The sequence below is a fragment of the Pseudorasbora parva genome, chromosome 17 (assembly GCF_024679245.1).
Source record: "Pseudorasbora parva isolate DD20220531a chromosome 17, ASM2467924v1, whole genome shotgun sequence".
Classification (NCBI taxonomy): domain Eukaryota; kingdom Metazoa; phylum Chordata; class Actinopteri; order Cypriniformes; family Gobionidae; genus Pseudorasbora; species Pseudorasbora parva.
In genome coordinates this window covers 11,515,588-11,539,925 of record NC_090188.1, presented here as the reverse complement: position 1 = coordinate 11,539,925, position 24,338 = coordinate 11,515,588, and the positions used below count along the sequence as shown (strand labels likewise).

The 24,338-nt window shown below is 39.2% G+C and overlaps 1 protein-coding gene across 1 annotated transcript in view; it reads left to right on the top strand.

Moving 5' to 3' along the window:
* The first annotated feature begins 321 nt into the window (after nt 1-321).
* Nucleotides 322-24,338, top strand: part of lzts2a (leucine zipper, putative tumor suppressor 2a) — a 77,495-nt gene continuing 53,478 nt past the window's right edge. Inside the window, exon 1 of the mRNA XM_067421124.1 lies at nt 322-876. The gene's annotated coding sequence lies outside the window, so the exon portion shown is untranslated. The remainder of the gene's footprint in view (nt 877-24,338) is intronic.

The following is a 24,338-nucleotide window of genomic DNA, read 5'->3' as shown; positions in this document are numbered from 1 at the left end:
CAGGACCTCCTGAACCACATAAATGACAAGCTAATTTGAGTGACAAAGAGAAAAAAGTTGTGATAAATAATTAAAATATATATATTTTTTTCACTGAGTAGGATTTATTTTCCAGCAGATTTACACAGAAAAAAAGTTATGAAACAAAGCAATTTACAAAACTGCAAACGTAAAATATAGCCTAGCGAAAATATCAAACAATAAATTTGTTAACAAATATATTGTCACTAATGGTTGGACATACTGGACTGGCAACAGCTTCATTTGACCTTGCTTAAACCTCTGACAAAGCAGGGAGCGGCTATTCCCTGTACATTGAGTTTATCGTGACTTTTATAGACTATAGCCTACGAATTGATCGTAGTCGATATTTTAGCGTCAGTTTTAAATGTGTCTAAAACACACTCTGCAGTGTCTGTTTACAGTTGGTTCGACGTTCACCATTATTTACAATACAGTTAAAGGTGCTTCGTGAACTTGAGCGTGTCGTGTCGTTTGTCGCGAGCCCCCTGCACGTGGCCACTCTCCCATAGCTTGTCGCTCCAGATCAGCGGTCGGGACCGAATGTGAGGCATGCTCACTCACTCTCGCGCTTCAGCCAGCGGCGGTCCAGTGTGGAGCGAGGGGGGCAGGGAGCAGTGGGATTCAAGGCAGTTTGCAGCAGTCCCTTCCAGGAGGATGGACGCAGAGGCTCCGCGTATTAACCTTCAGCAACGGGAGTTTGTACCACTTTAGATGAGCGTAGAGAAACGGCGGGTCAGATCTGTGTGAACTTCACCAGCCTCGGGAAGCTTTGACAATACCAGGACACAGTTTCTTCAGAAACGTTGATTCTTTATGGACGCTATTGCTCAAGCGCTCTTCACGTAGTCATCGGTGAGTGACTTAAATTTGCTTTGAAAAGTTTTATCCCACAGCGTTACAGATGCTTTGTCTATTTTTGTTTTGTTTTTGATTAACATGCATTGCTTATAAGCAATTATCTATAATACAGGCTATTTGTATCTTAATGTAGGCTAGTACTTTTATTACTAGTAGCCTAAGTAATCCTACTGCCTACAAAGGTTTTATTTTAAACTTCACTAGATACTAGTGACACAAAATTCACTAGATACTAGTAACGTTAGGCGGATACTTTTCATTAGATATTATATTAGACATATCTAGCCCGTAGTATCCCATGGCTATTTTAACAGTGGAAAGTGACTTGCATTATTGGTGTTTTTGTTTTTGTTTTTTTGTAAAAAAAAAAAAAAAAAAAAAAAAAAAAAAAGCCTTGACATTGAATTAAATGGGAAGCTGTTGTTTCAATATCACCTAATTTAAACTACTGTTTGTCACTCGTTTTGAAGATTTAAACAGATAGGACTACTGTAGCTATCTATGAGATGCTGTTGCAACAGTTGATGCTAAAAATCTCACTAGATAAATGTGTAGTCTACTTTAGTAGGATTAAAAGTTAAACTTTATTTTTGACTTATTCAAACTGTAAAATGTTGCATTGCAGCAACATTTGTAGATTCTCTTACTGATAGATTTTTAGAATATAAGTTCATCTCAGTTCATCTGCATTTGTGCTTATGCATGTTGTTTTTGCTGTTTGTTTGGCTGTGAGAGTGAAGTGACTGAGTGCTTTATCTTACAAAGGTCATAATTATGTAGGCCAACACCAATTTAACTCAGCAAAAGTAATTATGGCATCCCAGTGTCTTTTTTAATTACAGCATGTGGAGCGTCCCTCCTGGAGACACATTGTGTGAATAGCTCTGAGTTTTGTATTTAACACATTCTCACAAATCCTTGTAGTTTATTCACAGTAGGTTCAGATCTCACCTTTGCCAAGTGTTATGCACTGTATGGTAATTGTGTGTAAATTACCCTTAATGTTATATGGGAATGAATGCTGTGTGTGTTTTTCACAAAACCGTTAGCTTTTAAAGGTTTTGCTGGTGTGTTAATGGTCTTTTATCTAACATTTATCAACTATTCTCAGGTAGATTTTTTTTTTAGATTCTCAGTGATATTCTAGAGAGTTTTGTTGTTTTTTATCTAGAAAGCCAACTGTTGTGTGCAGTCAACAGCTTTTGGTATATGTTGTGTTAAATGTAAAGCATTGTTATTCTTAGTCATAATGTAAATCAGTAAAATATCCCATTTAGCAAATCACTGGAACAATTTTAATTTAACGATCCAACCATCCAAGATACTGAAGTGCCTAAACTTAATAAACACACTACAATAACAACTTATCTGTCATGCTCAAAAACAGTCACTGTAAAAAAAAAATCAGGTCTCCAATTGAAAATTTTCTAGTGACTGATCACATCTAAAAAAAATTAGTTGGCCAAATAAAATTTCTTTGAATTAAATTGAATCAATTCACAGAAATTTAATTTGGCCAACTGAAAATTTTAATTTTATTAACTAAAAACACACAGTCCCTTAATGTAAGACTCTAGGAACCTGTGGTCCCATCTCCCATCAGTGGAAGATGAAATATTAGACTAGATACGATTCTGCTGTTATAAAGACATTCTTCACACTGTCAGCGAAACCTCTCTCTGGACTTCCAGTCTTATTATGAGACATATTTAGCAGTTTATCTGTCTTTTTGAGGGCTTTAACCATATGTGAAACAGGATATGCTGAATTCATGCACCATTGCTTGTACTTATAACCATCTTTATGATTTTGAAGGTCTTAACTGCTCCACCGGCACTGCCTATATACTGAAACTCTGAATCCTGGAACTGCATATGGCCCGGCGTTCCCAGCTGCTTTCAGGCATCCCACTGGAAATATTTAGGATGGAAGTGGGTGGTTGCCAAAGTTATATTTCATAATCGTTTCACCCACCCAGTTCCAAATATATGTCCTTTCAGTTTCTCACTGTGCCATATACACCATATTGCCAGAAGTTTTGTGACACCTGCCTTTACATACACATGAACTTTAATGACATCCCGTTCTTAATCCGTAAGGTTTAATATGGAGTTGGCACCCTTTACAGTTATACAGCTTTAATTCTTCTGGGAAGGCTTTCCACAAGGTTTAGGAGTGTGTTTATGGGAATTTTTGATCATTGATCTAGAAGCGCATTTGTGAGGTTAGACACTGATGTTGGATGAAAAGTCCTGGCTCGCAGTCAACTGTTCCCACAAAGTTGGTAGCATGAAATTGTCCAAAATGTCTTGGTATGCTCATGCTGAAGCATTAAGAGTTCCTTTCACTGGAACGAAGGGGCCAAGCACAACCCCAGAGAACACATCTCCACTGCTCTAGGGTCCAGGGGTGGCATGCTTTGCACCACTGATGACACTATGATTTTATGTGGCCTACCACTTTGTGGGTGAGTTGCTTTTGTTCCCAATTGCTTCTACTTTGTTATAATACCACTAACAGTAGACCGTGGAATATTTAGTAATGCACTGGTTGTTCTATGGGAAACCATTTATGATTGTGTACCTTACAGTTGATAGCAATGTCTATATTTGACAAACTATCCTGGAAGCTGTTTCATTTCAGGCCTTGAAGTTAAAGGTTTTAAAGTATAGAATATATAGCTTCAGGGGTTAGGGGTTAAAGCTATTTTTGAATAATATATATCCTCTCTGTGGAGAAAAATCAAATGTAAAGTATACATTGTCAGTATTTTAATCTCTCTGCTTTCTTCCCAAGAGAGAACTGTTTTGTATGCAGTACATTTCTGTAGTTGTATTGCATGTAGTTTTATAATTTCACAAGTGCAGGCTGTTTAATATCAACAGACTGCTTTTATGCGTCAAGCCGAGGGGAATCACTCACATGAGCTGTCAGAGTGTTTATAGTGTGGAGAGAGGCAAGTCAATGTGCTGGAAGGCTGGTTACAGCATGAACAGCTGTTGCTGACAGTGTGTGGGAATCACTGATCACTAGGTTAAATGACATACATTCCATGTTGCTCATATAACTTTTAACCAACAGCCTCACTGAATCAGTTTTCATTTTAACTTCCAGTAGGTGTTTGATTTGACAAATATAGAGACTGATAAAATGAAGAGGGCACCTGTTTTAATGAATGAATTTGGCATCATACCGGATCAATGGAGATAGAGTTTGTAATTTCATAGGATGTTGGATGGCTTTTGGCAGGCATTGCTCTATAACCTTGCCTCCTGGTGTCTTGACTGGAAATGCACATCGATACACGAACATGCTTGAAAAAGCACCAATTTTACGAGGTTATCTCTAATATGTTCAGTGTGGGAAAAATTCAGTGCATGGCTCAGAGAATCCCATGCATCTTTGATTTAGTTGCTCTAACATAGCCATTTATTAAATTCACCAATACTTTGCTGTCTATGTTTTCAATGAAAAATTGTATTTTTATGTGATTGGAGTCCTGACAGTAGATCTAGTGTTCTTAAGCCTGCCCACTTGCAGACAGATTTGCTGAGATATGCATAAGTGTATGTGTCTATTTATGGGTGTATGGAAGCAGTTGATCTGTATCTTGTTGGGGGAGGAGCCAAACATTAATATCCCTGAGAGAAAATCAATGTATGCACTATGCAGCTCTGTTTTCTTGGTTTCGTCTTTCTATTTCTACTAATATGTCACATGTAGTTACTCTGCAAATAGGAGCAGTACTCTCTGCATTGCTCTGGTCGATAGGCCTATCTGTTGATTGGATCCCTCATTTTCAATCTATCACAGAGCAGAGAACACTGACCAGTTTTAATTTGGGCAGAAATGCTGTTCAATCAGATTCATTTACACAGAATAAATGAATCAATCGTAGTGATTGAATGGGTTTTGATAATGAGAGCTGCGAGGAGCCATTATTCTGCTAAACCCATAGTCAAGATGTCAGTGTAGTGCTGGCCGCTGTGATGTTGACCTCAGAGTGTGAAGTCAGCACAATGAGAGTGACAGTCTGTTAGCTCCTCCCACAAAGATGACCCTTCACTTTCTATGGAGGTCTTTTAGCAACAAGACGTCATTCCCAGTGATGTGTCCAGTATTATGTAGCATACTTTGGCCATGATGAGAGAATTAGCGATGCACTGCAATTTTAGGGATAATAATGAAACAATAATAATTTTTTGTGGTAGTTACAATAACTGATAAGTTTAATTTTTGTTTTAACCCTCTCAATTGGAATGGCTATATATAATTTATAATGGAGCTAATTTACACCGAAAGGAGACGTGTTTGCAAAAGAAAGAAAATAGGTCTTATTTATTCACCATACGTTCCCACATATTTGTAAGTGGAATTTGGATATGAGCATTTTCATAAACAATTCATGATTCTATACCTTTCATACTAAAATGTATTCGACATTTTTCAAAAAATTTAATTTTAGAAACAAGTGAAACCACACATACACACAATCACATTACACACATAAACATGTAAAGAATAAATTAAACATATATTTCATCAAATATGTCTAATAATAGTTAATCCAGGGGTGTCAAAACTCAGTCCTGGAGGGCCACTGTCCAGCAGAGTTTAGCTCCAACTTGCCTCAACAAACCTGTCTGGAAGCTTCTAGTATGCCAAGAAAGACCTTGATTAGCTGGTTCAGGTGTGTTTATTTTGGGTTGGAGCTAAACTCTGCTGGACAGTGGCCCTCCAGGAGCATGATTGGACACCCCTGGGTTAATGGGAGGTCTGTAATCTCTGTCTGTTTAAAAGTATTTAATATGTTTATTGTGTTTTAAGTCGTTTTGAGAAAGAACTCCATTGTTTCAAGGATCTTGCTGTGTGTGCACAATGTCACTGAGAATGATGAAAGGTTGTGCAGAAAGTTCTTCTATGTAGATGGGTTTAGCTATATTTTATGCAAATTACTAACCTTGGCAACATGGTTGCTGAAGTTTATGAACAAATTCTTATGCAAATGCATTGCTGTTAATTAGGCTGAATTGTTTTTTTGTTTTTTTTGTGAGAAGCTCACCTGCGTGTATAAATAAGAATAATCGGTGCGATTATTATTGTAGACTTCATGACTTAATTTATGGCAATGACACAGCACTATTTTGGGGCATTTATCACCTCTTTAAAATATCTAGTTCAGTCATGAAAATCTAGAGGGGCAAAGGCAATCTACAAGAAATCACATCATTATCGCATGGCACAATCATAGACTGTAAAAAATATGGACGTAGTGTCCGTGACGTCACCATAGGATTCCGATAAGCTGTTCTGAAGCTTAAAGTAGGGGCGAGCTGGGCGTTGCCATCTTGCGAGCGAGTCATTGTGTGTCTCTCCCAGATAACAGAAAATGGGCACAAAAAAAAGCGGGATGTGTGCGGAGCTGAGGTGACTCAATGACTATAGACGGCAGATAAATGACTATCCACTTGTAACCACGCCCTTAATTATTCAGAACCTTAAGGCTTTATATAACGGAAACGAATGAGTTATAAAAAAAATTCACCCCCCTCACATTTGTCATGAAGGTCAAAATTAGCCTTATAGGCCAAAACCACGATTTGTACCAGGCTGTAAACATGTTTTTTTCTGCTGTAAAGTTGAGAATTTTAACATGGGGCTCAATGAGATTCTGCTCCCTTCTGGAGCCTGTCCCTAGAGGCCAGTTGAGGAAATGCAGTTTACATTTCTTCCATATTGGCTTTCACTGATTGTCCTCGGCTGATCCTGCAGCCAATGAGATTGCTTGCTCAACATTTAAATAGTCTGGTACAGTGTTAGTTGGTCCTGCAGCTTACAGGGTTCCTCTGAAACCCTCCACCACTGCTACAAGATTTATGGCTGTTAAGCCTAGTTTACACTGCCCGATTTTTGCCCTGATTTTGAGTCGCCGACAGGTTTTGTAAAATCGCCGACAAAAGCCTGAGGTAATAGGCAGATCGGTGCTTGTGCACGCGAGTGACAATCACGCAGTGTGAATAATCAAACACGCAATCAGAGAGAATCGCAGATGAGTTGCAGACGCCGGTGAGATATTTGGCATAAATATCTGGAGCTGTCGGCGATTGAAACTCCTGCTGTGTGAAATGAGTTCTGACTGAAAATTGCATTGGCGATGACCGACAGCCAATGAGAGAGTGAGATACAGGGCAGCGGGAGGTTCAGGGAGGAGTTATAGAGCAGAATATCAGCATTTTAATAGATATATTTACAATTCTATCAAACAGAAACAAACAAAGCCCGAACATTTGCATTTGCAGCAGATATATGCTGACCATCATAAATCAAAGCAGGAGAATAACAGGTGTCAGAGGAGAACACCGGAAAAGGTGACAGAATGGATGATATTCGTCTGTATTTGCAATACACAAGCCGCGGTTCAGCTGCACGAGACAAGCGCTGGCAGTGTGAATGCACGGGTGTGCGCGGCTCCCGCTCTCCATACACACGTTTTCTGCCCTGCCAACGCACTGTAGAGTCGGCGTTATACGACGCTGCCGCATCCTCCAACTCTGGCCAGCCTTCCTTATCTTTCCCATCTACACGTGACATGGCCTGCAGCACTCCACTTTTACTGTATTTTACTTCTTTTATTGTATGTCCACTCACACCTCTTATTTTCCGTGAAAAGGACACCCTCTGTCAGACGCACATGCTCTGAACCGAGACAAGTGAACCGAACGGTCCTGTCAGTTTATGCAGCAGGATATCTTATATACTCATAGCAGTGTGTCTGTGTATCTATAGCAGTAGCAAGTCCATACTCTCTCTCCAGCAGCCACAGCAATAATCAACAAGTGTAGATCTAGTCCTCCAATAACAAATACATTACCATTGCCATATTTGGTAATTCAATGTTAAAACTATTCTGAGACTGGTAATGATTGAACTAGGAAGTAAGCCAATTTCTGTTAACATGCAAGATTTCCGATTCATTAGCCGCTATAGGTAAATAACTAAAAGAATAACAGTGTAGTATACAATAAAAGTTTATGATTATGATGATAAATGAAAAAATATTATAATAAATAGCAATTTTTAAATGGAGAGTTTATGTTAAGCTAAAAATAACTGGATTTGTCTGACTCCTGAAGCTTCACACATTGAAGTTACAAATATTAAAAAACAAGGTGAAAACCAGGACAAATGAATGCCATTGATAATTTTAAAAAAAGTTATAAAGAATAATATTTGTTTGGTGCACCAAAGGCTTACTGAAATAGTCTAGCAACTTGTGCTTGGCCTGCTTTTCATTAGTCAGGAATCTGCCCTGTCAAAGGGCTCTGCAATTCTGTACACCCCCACACTGAGAGAGAAACATTATGAAAACACTGTCCTTTTTGTACGTCCCCTGATTTATGATCTTTGGCCTGCGAGAGATGTAACGCATGCAGCACTTTCTCTCCATCTAAGTCTCCAAGCTGATGCAACACAGGGGTCTTCAGCTCACGACTGTTTTCACTGCACAGTGCGTCCCATAGTGATGTGAGTTATTATATGAGACAAGCCGCTCGCTTTGCCCGAGGGACGCTCTGACTCTCACCTCTTTCTGCTGTGCTGCTGGTTTGTCCAGTGCATCTCCCACTGACTACAAACAAGCAAACTGTTTGACATGCCAGAGTTTCCTGCTTTACAACTGTTGACCTTGCCTGCATTTTAACCTCTGATCTGTAATTGGGTGTGTAAACATTAGTTCAAGAGTGGAATACGGTAGAGGAATGCCAAGTTTGCAATCTGTTTTAGCAAGGAAGAGAGGCTGAGATTTGTGTTTGGAGGCAATAAAGCTGTTTAACCAGTATGTCAGCACCATTTATACAGACTGACCCTTTAATTCCTCTCGCGTGTGTGTGTGTGTGTGTTTGTGTGTGTTTATGTGTGGTCATGCCCACCTCGCACAAAACCAATCCAACAGGGAGGGGTTGAGGCCAAATATACGTAATGGCACACATTTTAGTTAGCATTCATCATTAATCACATTTGTGGTCATTTTTTTCTGTAGCCTATATTCCTATGATGAACATGTTTTCAAATCCTACACTGAAATTTATTGTCTTTTTTTGTGTATTTTTGTGAGATTTTAAAATGTAATTTAGCCTATTTTCAACTCAGTTTGTATTGAATGTCTGTAGTATATGTAAATTACCAATGTTTACTTGTACTTTGTGTTACCTGGACCGAGAAATTCACGTTTATTTGTCAGCAAAAGTCCACTGGATGACGCAAAGCACCTTTTGACAGCTCCAGAGCTTGCGTGAAAACTACTGATTATACTTCTGCATTTTTGTATCTCTTCTGACAGTTGAATCGACAGGTATTATGGGTGTTAAAGTTTTCCTATTAGGAAAAAAGGTAAGACCACAGCCCTTTAGCAAATAAATTATAGAGATGAAGAAATCCTACATTGGTGTCCTCTCTGAAGGTTTTTACCAGCTATGTAATATAATCCTGAAATCAATCTTCAGTGGAATTTGTCACTTGTGTTTTTGATGGATGCATGGGAACCTCCGGTTAAAAAATTGCAGATAGCTCGGAATAATGCGTCTCTGTCTTTGGCACAGCAGGCTACATAAACCAGAGGGTTTATGTTCAGTCCAGTCATGCTGAACCATGACGGCAGTCTCCCAGGCATGTCTAAAGAGCCATGTAGGCTTAGAGTGCCCCGTTTTGCGAGGGGATTATGTCCACACAGCATAGCACAGCAACTTAAACAGCCCTCATTTTGTGTCCTTAACCACCCCCATCTCACATGGTGGACAGACTTATTAGCGTCTGAGCCCTCAGTGAATGTAGCCATGTTGTTGACCTCTCTCAATGGTCTTGTTTACTTCTCTGCTGTTCCCATGTTGAGAGGCATCTATGAAGTACCTGAAGGTAATGAGATGAGGTCAGGGTGTCAGGAGATGGTCCAGCAGACACAATACTGTCTCATTGCTGTCCATTATGACCACTTCGTCCAGACAGCTGACATGTTGATCAAGCAGCATCTATAACAGGCAAGTATTCAGCTTGGAATGTGTTGACCAACGGAGCAAGCATTTGGCAGGATGGCAGTGTTTAAGAGTAACGAGCCGAACTGAGTGCGGAGGTCCCATTAAATGAAGTACACATTTTCTGACATTCCATTGACTTGCACTGATGTATTGTGTAGAAAGGCTTATTGGCACACAATCAAAGTTTGAAATCTTGATTTGCTCATTCTTCAGTTTGTTTTTTTGAGGTGGATTTATATATTAGATTCTAGTAGCGACAAATAATGTTTGGCATCTGCATGTGACAGTACATTTACATTGATTATTCTCTATAATTGCCATCACTTTATAAATCCATACATGCTGTATATCCACTGTTAAGGTCTGTTCACAGTCACACCAATGAAAATAAGTATAAAGATAGTGATAAAGATATAGTTCTAAAAATCATTCACTATAGCAAAGTGCACACCACAGCTATAATCACAGTTGGAATCACTTTCAGGATGATTTTATCCAGCTGATGAAGGATAAAAACATTGACAGCCAATCAGAATCCATGCTGTTGTATCAAGCTTGAGCATTTTAAGCGGCAGACAAGCATAAACGTCAGCATCATCTGCTGGTGTGAACTCTAATATAGTGTTCTTTATAGTTATCGACATTTCAACAGAAGCATTAGCCCTTTGTCAGCATAATTAGCCATTTTTAGTTATAACATTTTAAATGAATATTTTGTAAAATAGTTTTTAATATTTAAAATGTAATTAAAATAAGTTTTTTATTTAAGAATTTGTCAATGTATCAATTTCAATTATTAAAGGTATGATGCAAGCTCTTAGCAACCACAACCTACACACACACACACACACACACACACACACACACACACACACACACACACACACACACACACACACACACACACACACGCACACTCAGTGTTTTATATTTTGAACGTCAGTGAGGTCTGATGATGTTTCTCCAAAAAGCGTAAGCACTGTGATTGTACTCTAGACAGCGGAATTCACTTTCACACAGTAACTTTTATTTTATTGTGACACTCTTGCCAGCACACAATATTAGTCAGTGTAAAGAGCCTATACCAAGTAATAGTTGTTCTTTTCTTATCTCTGCAATAGAATGCTGCAATAATGAGTCCTAAAACCCGGAAAAAAGTTAGAATTATTGAATTGCCCCAAAATCAAGGCATTTTCTGAATGAGTGGTTAAATTCCTGAATGAAAACATTTTCATGTTTTATTCTACAACATAAATGCCATTACAATAAACATCTTCTCACTCGTCCGCTTTCACAGCCACCTTTTCACACACAGCGCTTTCACATGAGACTGTGGTGTAGTTCTTTTAGCTTTTTGCTATTTGCTTGTTTGCATTTAGGCTTCAAAATTCATAAAAGTTGTGTTTATTTATAAAGATAATTTTGATGAGCAAAATGTGCAAGAATCATAAACTTGGTCACAGTCACAGAGCACATGGAAAAGTCCTATTGGGTTTTTGTCGAAGGAACCAGGGGGATGATAACTTCAGGATTGGCCTAAATATGATGTCACCCCCCCCCCCCCCCCCCCGGCGCCCTATACACAACTCTCCATCTCCATGCTTCTCTGAATCTTTAGTCCTAAAGTGCAACACATTTACAATCCATTTCTCAAATTAATAAAATCAAATGAACTTCAACAGCATTGCCGTATTGTGTATGTGTGTCCTTATGACATTGTGGGGACAAAATGTAAAACGGATAGTAAAACCTGAGATCACCTACGGTCGCCACTTTTCAAAAGGCTTCTAATCATACAGGAGTTTTTTTGAGAAAGTAAAAATGCAGAATGTTTCCTGTGATAGGTAGGTTTAGGGCCAGTGTAGGGGGATTTGTATGGTATAAAAATCATTACGTCTATGGAGAGTCCCCACAAAGATAGTGAACCAGACGTGTGTGTGAGAGAAATTTTGCACTTTGTGTAATTGTGGAAAGTGGAGTTACTGTGAGCCCATGTGGATGGAGTTTAGTGAATGACTCTGCCAGATCGCCTGTGGTGCTGTTCCCTCTTCAGCCCCCTCCATCAGCTGACTCTCTCTCTCTCTCTCTCTCTCTCTCTCTCTCTCTCTCTCTCTCTCTCTCTCTCTCTCTCTCTCTCTCTCTCTCTCTCTCTCTCTCTCTCTCTCTCTCTCTCTCTCTCTCTCTATGTCTGTCTCTCTCTCTCTCTATGTCTGTCTCTCTCTCTCTCTCTCTCTCTCTCTCTCTCTCTCTCTCTCTCTCTCTCTCTCTCTCTCTCTCTCTCTCTCTCTGTCGTGTGTTTTCCCATTCCAAAATTAAAAGAAAGTAGGGGTGTACCATAAACTGTCTCTATGAATGGTACTGCTATTCACTTTTTACCATAAGTGCAGACAGTTGGAAAAAGAAGAGAAATAGTTGTTTTTCCTCTCTCTGTGGTGTGGCGTCCACCCTCTGACTCTGTCTTCCCACCCCTTCACTGGAGCCAGGAGATGAGGAATGGTCTCTTTGGCTTCTGATGTTTTCGCAGCTCCGCCTGTGAGCTCTGGGGTTCAGTTCAAGCCCCATAGTAATTTTATTACCCCTCTCCTCAACAACACAAACACTAAACCTCTCCTCCCACCCCATAACTCTGATTTATTTCACTACAACCACCTTGTCCAAAAACTTCCCTGACATTTCCAGGAGACTTTCTGAATCACAGCATTCACGGCTGAGACGAGCTGTCATATAAAGCTGTGAGGGGGGCAGACATATTTCCACTGAGTACTCTTGATTTAAAGGCATGGTTGTTGATTATATATTTTTTCCCCTCATGCTGTTTGGGCGTTCTGTCGTCTTAGCTTATTTTTAGGGAGAGGTCTGATGCTGCTGCTCTGTTAATGGAGGAATCAGTAATGTGTATTTGTTTTTGAGCCAATCCCTCTCTCAAATCCACAAGAAAACATATAGCTGTAGTAATTTCTAATTCATTGACCAATCATTGTAAATCATGTGGTTTCATATTTAATAAAAAGTTTTTTAAAAAGTATCTTACGCTCACCAAGGCTGTATTTTATTTTTTCAAAAAACATATGAGATATTACAACTTAAAATATATATTTTTTTGTCATACCATATTAAATGATTCTATATATGTATATACACCGACCAAGCATAACATTATGACATATATAACACTGATATTCTCTTCATCACTGCACCTGTTAGTGGATGGGCTATATTAGGCAACAAGTGAACATTTTGTCCTCAAGGTCGATGTGTTCGAAGCAGGAAAAATAAGCAAGTTTAAGGATTTAAGCAAGTTTGACTTGCTTGTTCAGAAATCAGAAATCAGAAAGAGCTTTATTGCCAAATGTGCTTCCATACTCAAGGATTTGTTTTTGCTGCTGAAGCTTCCAGTGCACATAAACAATATAAATACAACACCGTAATAAAAAAATTCTAAGAAGAAAAATATGAAGAAAAATATAAACAGTATAAGGTCATGGTTACATTTAGTCAGAAAGACATAGAATTTGAGCATTTGGGTGGTAAGAAAAAATATAAATATTATAAGTAATCACCTGAGTTTAGGAGATATTGCACTTAACAGTGGGAGCAATTGCACTGTATTGGCCTTGGGGGGTGGGGGGTTAACTGTTCTGATTGAAAGGTGTCAGAAAACACAGTTCATCACACCCAGCAATGGAAGAAGGTGGCCTTGTCTAAAGAATCACGTTTTCTATTACATTACCTGGATGGCCGGGCGCTAGTGCGTCATAACTGGGGAACACATGGCACCAGGATGGACTATGGGAAAAAGGCAAGCCAGCAGAGGCAGTGTGATGCTTTAGGCAATGTTCTGCTGGGAAACCTTGGGTCCTGCCATTCATGCGGATGTTACTTTGACACGTACCACTTACCTAAACATAGATGTGCACTCCAACGCTATTCCCTGGTTGCTGTGGCATCTTTCAGCAGGATAATGCACCCTGCCACAAAGCAAAAATGGTTCAGGAATGGTTTGAGGAGCACAAACAACGGGTTTGAGGTGTTGACTTGACCTTCAAATTCCCTAGATCCAATTGAGCATCTGTGGGATGTGCTGAACAAACAAGTCAGATCCATGGAGGCTACACCTTGCAACTTACAGGACTTAAAGGATCTGCTCTTAACAACATAGTGCCCTGCTTAATTTGTGGAGAATGTAATGCACTTTTTTTCAAGATTCTTTAATAAACAGAAATGTTAAAATAGCAGCATCAATTTAGTGCATCATCTTACTTTCTTTCTTGGCCTGGGTGCAAACTAAAACCAGCTCAAACAGAAAAAAATATTAATTATGTAGCTATAAGCTTTTAACTGAATAGGGCAATTTCAGCTATCTGACGCTGTTAGTAGTTTATTTTTAGCATCCATAAACATTTTTGTGGAACTCTTATCATGTGTCCTTATAGAGCAGGAGGGATTTCCTGTGGTCCATGTAGAAAGAAATAGGTGTACATAAAGCCATATGTGGATTACATACATGCATATTTTTCTCAAAAGTCATTTAACACTTTAGCGTTGCACTTGCACCACAACTACTTGTAGCAGATAAATGCAAGGATTTTTTTCCATCTCATTTTGGTAGTGACACCTAATAAATAAAACCCCACAAAAGATAAGGTGATATCTGTTCATCATATAAAAAGAGATCCTGTCTGTTCAGAAGGCTTCGAGTAAACCACTCAGTTCATGTAGATATCTTTTACAATGACTTTATAACTTTTTGAAGAGTCATATTTTAGTGGTATGGGCTTTCTTCATTTGTGTTTCAAATACAAACAAAAGTCTTCTAGATTTGGAATGATATGAGGGTCAGTAAATAATGACAGAATCCCTTTAAATAGCTGTTTTTGATGACAATTGTATTTTGCATTATTATTATTTTTTAATTATCAAAACCTGATGACATTCAAAGTGTTAAATTGGTTGACCTTTGAGTATGACCTCTTCTTCATGTAGGTCAGATGCCTAAAGTAGGAGTCTGTCCTGTGTTTGTGAACTTTAACCTGTCTGAACCTCTCGGTGGGGATTTGTTAGAAAGTGAGTCAGGTTTAATTGAGCATCACATCGCTTGTCATTGAAGCAGCAGCATGGAGAGGTGAACTAAACCAGGACAGCACAGCTGGGAGACCAGCCAGTGAGAATGTGCTCGATGTTCACCAGCCACTACAGGCTACTTTGTGAATTGCTGCCAGATTAGTGCAGAATACTGATGCTGTGTGTCAGTATTGATTTGAGAGAACTTTGGTTTATTTGGTGACTCAGCATTTCTCTACTGAACCTAAGTACGGAAAGAATATAGATTCCAATATCACAGTACTGCGATCAGCTCATTTGCTTTACATTTTAGTCCTATGGTGGTGTATTTCTGATTCTTTATGGTTTATGTGGTAAATAAGAATGTCTTACTCAAATGTTATGTATATTTGTCAGAGCTATGGAAGATAATTGTTTATCTTTAGAATGTTTTACCATTCTAAAGATATAAACTTGCAATTCTAAGGAAACAAGTCTAAATTGTGAAGTATAAACAGATATAGAAGCTGTCCTGACTCTTAATAGTGAAGCCGCTTCTTCTGGTTTTGTGCCACAAAGCAAAAAGGATTAGAGTCAATTATGTAACTCCCTCCAGAGTCTCTCCATAAGCATGGCTGTCTGGAACAGAAACTCGGAATAATGATTTTGAGGTTTATTTATGCTTAATTTGCACAATCCTCTTTGTTTATTAATGCATCTGCCGCATTTTCATGTTTTATGAGCTAAAATGAGAGAGGGGAGAAGAGAAAGAGGGAGTTATGGGGTATTTATAGAGTGTCCTGCTGTGGGGCTGGCCGGTCTGTTTCACTGAAGCATTGCGCCCTGTCAGACCCCATCAGATCTCCATATGGACTTGAGCTCACGCACACACAGAGTACTCACTCCAAATAAGACATTCAGCATTTATATATATATATATATATATATATATATATATATATATATATATATATATATATATATATATATATATATATATATATATATATATATATAATATATATTAAATAAATAAAAAACGGTTCTAATCGTTATTTTGTTTTGATGTAATGTAGGTTTTCTTGTTGTTCCAAAGGGTGATGCTACGGCGGGTCCGGCAAAAGCTAGAAGGGGATCTAATTGCAGCACTCTTTTATTTTAAATCCAAACCGAAGAAGATAGGGAAAAAAACGTGTGACAGCATAAACAACACAACATAAAGAAAAGAACAAACTTAAGTGTTTCTTTACACAATGATGTACTAAACACAGAAAAGTTTTCCTTTTGTGTTTCTCACATACAGGCGCTAACGTTGTCAGAATCCCAAAACTGACCCATTCTTCCTGCTGAAGCTTCACGTCTTATTGCCTGTATCCACTTTTGTCTCCTTAAACACTTGTTTTTTTTGGGGGTCGACAGCTTATAAAAATATAGTTTGTGTTTTTTACCTTGTTTGCTGTCCACCTTGTCACATATCAGCTTTTAGACATTACTCTGTTTTTTATTATAAGTAAAAACGCAAGGCGACCACTTGACGGGAATACAAATTCAATGGAGAGCGTTGGATTGTTCCCCCGAGGTGTGGGCGTGGCGTAAATGCGCTCTGACTATACAGTAAATACTGTATGAGAAAATGTTTTGCAGGGCTGTGTGTCTGCACTGTATATTGTAGGGTAATTTTTAAAGAGAAAATGCCATGTAAAAACAACAGCAGTCTAAATTTAATAATTATAAATAAAAGTTACAAATAAGGACTCTTAAGCTAATGCTGATAGCTTAATTGTTTTCTACATAGTTCATCCTAAATACTGTAGTGTGACTAAATACATATGATTTAATTTAATGTGATATGACATTCCCGAGTTTGCACATTGTATAATTACACACTTGTGGCTTGAAACAAAACTCTCATGCACATAAAACTCTTCAAAAATGTAAATGCAAACAAATGTTGTTGCCTGAGGTTCATAAACGCATATAAACACTTCCTTATTTAATACATTAAGCTTCCCTGTTTTATGAATATGGATAACACAAAACAAAAAGCTCTTTATCACTAACTCATCCTATTAATGACACTAAACACACATGTGTAATCCATCTATCTTGTCTGAGTTAACAAATCCTTATCGTGTAACCTTGCACATTCTGATCCAGTGTCCCAGAGGGATTAGATAGCAATATATGCTCTTTGGCCGATCTATTTCTCCAGGTCTTCACGTTCTCACCACATTTAAAGCTTTCTTAAGGGATTTTACGTAGGTTTAAAGACTTGCTCAAGAGAGTGATTGTTTTTTTTGCGCTTTGGCTGTGTATTTGCTTCATTTCTGTTGTAATGCGCTGTTCTTCTCATATGTAAGTCAAGAAGTCATTAAACTGGAGTCTGACCATTTCGGATGGCTTCACATCGTTGCATGTTTATACATATGTGAAATCCTGTGTTTGACAGCAGTAACATAGCAGTGTCATCATAGCTTTGATCTCGCACAGCTCCCATCTGTTACAGAGATTATGCGCTGAGGGAGATTGTGTTCAGCTGAGCTATATCACGCATCCTGTATCTCTCTGAAGTTTCATCAGTGGTGCTCCTACATTCATGTAGTAGAGACACACAGACTCTTGTTACTGCTGTTGCTTACTAGAGCAGTATTTTTTAACCTTTGGCCCTTGAGTGGCTCACTCTCTCAAACACGCATACAGAAACACGCACGTTTTCCTGCCGCCCTGCTCGGTCAGGGAAACCGAAGGCCTCCCTTAGGGCAAACAGGCTGATGACTTCATTGGCCTTGTTTGTTTTCTGCCCTTGGGGCAGGAGTGGAGAGGAGAGAGAGCACTGGCTCATCCTGACACTCCAGAACAGGAAACAGTCTAGTCCGGGCTGGAAACAGACGCTGAAAGAGCCCTTTGGAAGTGGCATTCCTCTGCTGTCTGCCTTTCCAAACATCTGGTTTCATGTGGGAAAAATGTAATGTCACCCTCTGTGCCATCATAGCACTGGAAGTCTAGATGCCTCTTTTGTGTGGAAGTTTTTGCATAAGCAAAAAGCAAAAAACAAAACCAGGCTCCCTTCACACAGCACACAAACCGAAATAATCAAACTATGTCTTTAGTGCAAGATAGCTCCACATTTATCTGCAATGTCAAGTCAAATGTATTTTTTATAATACACGCATTAGTCTTCTACTGTCGTCACTCTCCCTGTTATCCTTCCAGAGCTCCTCCATGGGACTCAAGACAGCAAACTGGTTATGGTTGGGGTAGATTAGATAGTAAGCAAATAACAGTTCTTGTCAATGTGTTGGATAAAGATCTGAGTGACATTGACTAGGGCCAAATTGTTATGTCAGAGTATCTCTAAAATGTCACAGCTTGTGGGTTGCTCCCGGTCAGCAGTGGTGAGAATTTACCAACAGTGGTCTGAGGAGGGACAAACCGCAAACCAGCGATGAGGGCAACAAATGCTCTCCCGTCTAGGCCGAGCCACAGAAGGTCTACAGTGACACAAAATTTGAATGATGGTAATGGGAGGAATGTCACAACGCACAGTGCATCGCACTTTACCGTGTCCACCGTCAAATGCATCTACAAGGGTCACACAAGCATCAGAATTGATTGGGGATGCTTTGAGGGACATGATTTCCAGATTCCCCGGGTCTCAATCCAATTGAATATCAGGATGTGCTGGACCAACAAGTTTGCTTGCACTTTGCAACTTAAAGGACGTAAAGGATCTGCTGCTAAAGTATTGGTTCGGTGCTGTTTTGGCAACATGTGGAGGACCAACAGCATATTTTAATCTAATGCATATTGAAATCGAATGCATGTTTTTTATACTTCTTTTTTGGTTTATTTACCTCAAACATGTTTGAAAAGGAGCGTTAATAACATGCACTCATGCAGTTTGTGTCTGTGTTTATGGACTGAATGTTTGGATTCTACTGTGTTTCCACATTGTCTGCACAGTGTGTTTCATCATGGTCCAATAGCAGTCATTTTTCAGGAGTTCGCCCACAGGGACTTGGTTGTGTGTTATATATTGCTTTTACAGTTATTTGAAAAAGCTTATTTTCCCTCCCATTTGAGTTTGTGGGATAAAATCTTTGTAATGTTCTGTAATCTTGTTTCAGTTTTGGCTGTTGTGTGGTTCCGCTTTCTGGTAGGAAGATGTGATGCTTGTTTGGCTCTTAGAGGCACTTGGATCTAGAATGTGTTATTCAAATGAACACTAAGGTCACTAAGCAAGGGGTCCTGTATTTCACATAAAATGTCTAATTATAAGATACTTGGCTGCCAAATTGTGGTCACACCACCAATGAAATGTCCATTAATACTGTGAACCGAGTCGGTTAGGCGGTTATGAAGTCTTGAAAGACTCATTGAAGTGAAAGTTGATTATACAAGGCTATGATTGTTCAATTTTGGAAGGCAAAGTTAGAATAACAAACCCCCTGCAGTATTGTAACAAAGCCCAAAACAACTAAGAGTCCACTTAAATTCAGCAGTCCTGTCCTGTCTGTTCTTCCACTTTGTGCCTAGACTAATACTGCTAATTTTTTTGCTCCAGAAGAGAAGTCAACTTAAGACTAATGCTAATGTCTGCTCTCAGTGTCCTCTCTGATGTGATCTCAGTGGAAACTGGAGGTGAACGATTCATCGTTAAAAGATTGCAATCTATATTAAATTATCCATGCATCTTATTCCTAATTGGCAATGAATTGGCTATATCTATTAAACCTTTGAGAAGAACGATGATAGGCATTCAAATCTGTGTTGGCACTGTCGCTGATCCAACGAGAGCAGTTGTCATGTATAGGTATCTTTTCAGCCACACAGTTTCATTATTTCAAATGATCACAGTTTGTCGATTGGATATATTCACTGGTCTATTGTAGTGATAAAAAATGAGCAAATCAACTTTTAAAAGTAAATTGACCCTTCAAATAAAGATTATATCAATTACATCGCTACGCCAATAGCGACTAGTGAAAAATGTATTTGTCATTGAATCATTTAAGAGATTCGTTCAAAAATATTGATTCTGCCAGTAATGAACAAGTGAAGTCTTTACGAGTTAGTCAGTGAATCATTCTTTCAAACTTCTGGTTCAGATGTCACATTTGGCGGTATAAGGTCACGTTGAGCACATTGCATTATAGGGTAGAGTATTTTGTGCTCATTTTTGGAAACATGTAGAATGCCATCCAGATATTCAGTCAGTTCATACAGAGAATGTGCGAACTGTTTATAGTATGCTGCAGGCTGTCCTCCTTTGTTTCTGTGTGACTCCTCACATTTTATTCCTCCTAGTTTCCAGCAAACTATTAAACAACTGCACAAATATCAAATAAAAGATCTGTGCATCTGTGATAGGTTTGGTCCTGTTTGCTCTCTCCCTCTGCCTTTCAGCAAAATGAGTTAAGGGAAAGAAGGAATTTGAGAGTGCTGGATGGAGAGAGTAAGAATGGAGTGGCAGATGGAATTTGTGAGAAATTTATCCGACAGGCAGAGACGCCATGAGAAGCTCCTCTCTTTTGAAGTTTTTTTTTTTGAGTTTTTCTGCCTCATCAAGAATTATGTTGAAGGCTAACTGAGGAATTTCTGGAGTAGCATAGAGGGGGAAAAATCCAACTGGACCATTCACACTTTTCCACACAGTCGTTATAAAACTTTATTTGATCTCATGTCAGTCCTTTAGAGCTGTCAATAGAAGCCTTCTTACTATGGTGGGGTTTGGCCCGTATTTGGCCCTTTGTCACATGATGGAATGATGCAGCTAGTTAGTATCAATTAAACTTTGCCTTTAATAAAAGCAGTCTGTTTTGAGATGCCTTTACAGTTATAGTCTCTCATTCCCAGTCGTGTCCCCTCTGGTGGTATGAGGCTAAACTGCTATTTTTACCATCATTTCAGAATATATGAATCCTTTGGAAGATTTACAGGTGCTGAGTAACTGTAAAACTACTATTTGTGGGAATATTATATTCTTGCTATATTGCATTTCAAAGAAAAAAATGCATCTGGTGTGTCGTAGAGCCTTGCATTATTTGGATATTAAGTTTTGATGTTTCTTTGCAGTTTGTGCATTAAAGTTAAGAGGTGTATTTTCTTGATTTGATCAATTTCTTTAGCTCCCTTTTAGTACAATTAAATGTGAAACTATATTTTATTTCAACCAGGGTTATTATTATGTTTAACTAAAACTAAAAATGTATTTAGACATTTTTAAACAACTAATAAAAATACAAAAGCAAAATTAGTAAAAATGTAACAAATAAAAATACTATTAAATTAATAATATTAAATACTAAAATACTGGCTAATGCTGTGATTTGTAACTAAAATGTTGACGCTTATACATAAAGACATAAAACAAATGCATATATTCTTTCTACTCTATAGTATGATTATATAATATTTGACAATGTTATAGATTGTCAACAACACATTTCTTTATCAATAATATCAATGTTTACTGTTCTCTTGTGTCTTGTTGTCTTGTGTGGGTATTTACCTTTTGCTGCTTATGGAAACGAGCACTTCAAGATGCATAAAACATAATCACTTAGTGTTTGTTTTTTTCTTGCTGTGACATATTTGTTCCGTACCGTTCTTTCACCGAGTCTCTTTAAACCCATTCTTCTCTCACAGGGTGAACGCTAAACTGTGTCCTCTCTGGGGTTGTTCTAGCTTGAGTGTTGTTATAAATTGAAGCAGCAAATCATATTTTATGTATGTGTGCTTGCACAATAAACATAGTGGAAACTAGGACAGTCAGCAGAGCATTAGGACAACAAAGCTGCTTTTACTTTCCTGGAAAACAATGCTAGAAGAACTGGCTAAAAATGGAGAGATTTACTGCTTTTACTTATCAAACAGGGTATAGGGTTAGAATTGCATTAGGAATTACTGAGATCTTTTTATTGCAGTTGTTTTGAGGTCACAAATAGTCCTGAGTAAGCAGCACCGAGATGAGAAATCTCTCAGTTGGTGTTATAAGACTGTTGTGTAACTCTTTCAGGCATCTGCGTCCTTCATGCTTAAATCGCAGTTGTCTTGGGACTTAATGTGAGGTGTCTCTGCAGTGATGATATGGAATATGAAAGGACAGAGAGCTATGCTTGTGGATACCTCCGTGGTCACAATACTACACCCAGTCCATTAGGAAATAAGGTATAACAGCAGATGTAAAGCAGTGAGCAAAAGGATCCTGACATTGAGAGTCATATTGGAGGTATGTAAGCGTCTTAAACACAGAAACGGCAGATGTGCGCTTGAGTGCTGAGCATCACTCACATCAGAGCTGTGCTCTCGTGTCCTTGAGTCATCTCTGAGATGATTGAAGACGCTGTGTGACTTTGACATGACTGTGCTGCTGTTAGACCCATTACGCCTGCCTAATGACACAGTCGTGGAGATTAACGACATTAATCACTGCAGAGGAGCATTCGGTTACTGACACTGACGGTCTAATGTACGTCTGTGGAAAAGAGTACAGCTTGCTGCTGTCATAATCCAAAGTTTCAGTTGAGAAATGTAAGCTTATGAATGTGTTTCTGGGTGTGTGCTTTTTTGTGTGAGTAAAATTAACCATCAGAGGTGTATTTTTACACCCTAACCCAAACCTTTTAAACAGCTTTAATGGAATAATTAATCAAATAATACAACAGACATCAAAATCGACAAATTTCATGCTCAGTTGGGTGCGCTTGGTTGGATTGGATCCCTGTTTTAGCGCTTGGTTGGTTGGATCCCTTTTTTAAAAGAAGTATGTTTACATTACAACGATGTACTAAACTGCATTTTTCACGTACAGACGATAACGGTGTCAAAACGATCCCTGTTCACACGGATCTGCGAAAATGACTAAAATGCTGTTATTCTGCTGCCAGGCCAGTAGTTAGCGGTGTTTGTAAAGAAACACTACGCTCCTGAACACATAATACACATGCTCATTATGTCACCATCTTCACAAATTCACATTTTTGTTGTTTACTAGGAGACAATAACAATTGTTTTCAAAACTGTGTACTTTGAAACCCGTTTTCAGTCACCCAAAATGCCATTGTCGTGTAAATGAACGACCAAAACGTACTCGGTTACTTTCGTAACCTAGGTTCCCTGAGAGAGAGGAACGAGTATTACGTATGGGAAAAACTCCTTTTCTCGAGAATGTGAAGCAAAACTTTTAATAAAGGTATCTATGTAAAGCGCAGTGAGCTGCACGGCCATAGCCCAGCGCGAGGAGCGCTCTGATTGGCCGGGCTGCGGCAACTGCAGGAACCTATGGTGAGGCGGCTGAGAGGAACGAACCAATGGGGGGCGTTCCAGAAGCCCGCCGAAAAAGGTGCTTATATTTGCATACAGGAGGCTATATAAGACCCTAATTCGCCATAGGTGTCAGGTTTTAAGATCGACTGAAGCGATACCTGAGAAGCATAAACACGGCACGGAACGTAATACTCGTTCCTCTCTCTCAGGGAACCGAGGTTACGAAAGTAACCGAGTACGTTCCCTTTCGAGAGAGGTTCCTCGTATTACGTATGGGAACACAATGTAAAGCGCCGTGTGTGCTGACTGACCCAGTATACCCAAAGCACATGTTATAAACCCCCGAGACACCGACAGAGGCGGCTTATAAGGGGAATGAAGAACCGGAAGAGTCGGTTCGTTTGAACAGCTGATCGGACATAGTCGGATCTTATGATGAATGAATAGTGCTTAAGGACTAATGTGTACAGGCCAAAATGTAAGGCAATCTGTTTGCCAGGGTCAAGATAGAGCCTAGATGGAGAGAAGCCCTGCTTGTAGAGCTGGAACCTCCAACTTGTAGAATCTGATAAAAGTGGACGGAGAGGCCCAGCCTGCCGCCGCACAGATATCTTCCAAAGAAATGTCACACGACCAAGCCCAAGATGAGGCCATGCCTCTAGAGGAGTGGGCTTAAATGCCTGTAGGACAGGTTAGGTCCTGGACCTATATGCTAGTGGGACTGCATCCACTATCCAGTGTGAGAGACTGTTTCATGACAGCACAAACTTTAGTGCGGCCACCGAAGCAATGAAGAGCTGATCCGACTGCCTGAAGGGGGCGGAGCGCTCTAGATACAATCTCAATGCTCTGACTGGGCAGAATAGGTTTGCGTCTTATTCTCTCTGAGACGCGGGTTAAGCAGTGCAAAGACCTGCATACTGAAGGGGTTGATAGCACTTTCAGCATAAAACCATGCCTCGGTTTGAGCACAACCTTGAAGTTGCTGGACCCAAACTCAAGACAGGAAGGGCTCACGGAGAGTGCAGGTAAGCCACCCACTCGGTTAACCGAGGCCACAGCCAGCAGAAAAACGGTTTTGAGTGATATGTGCTTCAAGCTCGTGTTCTGAAGTGGTTA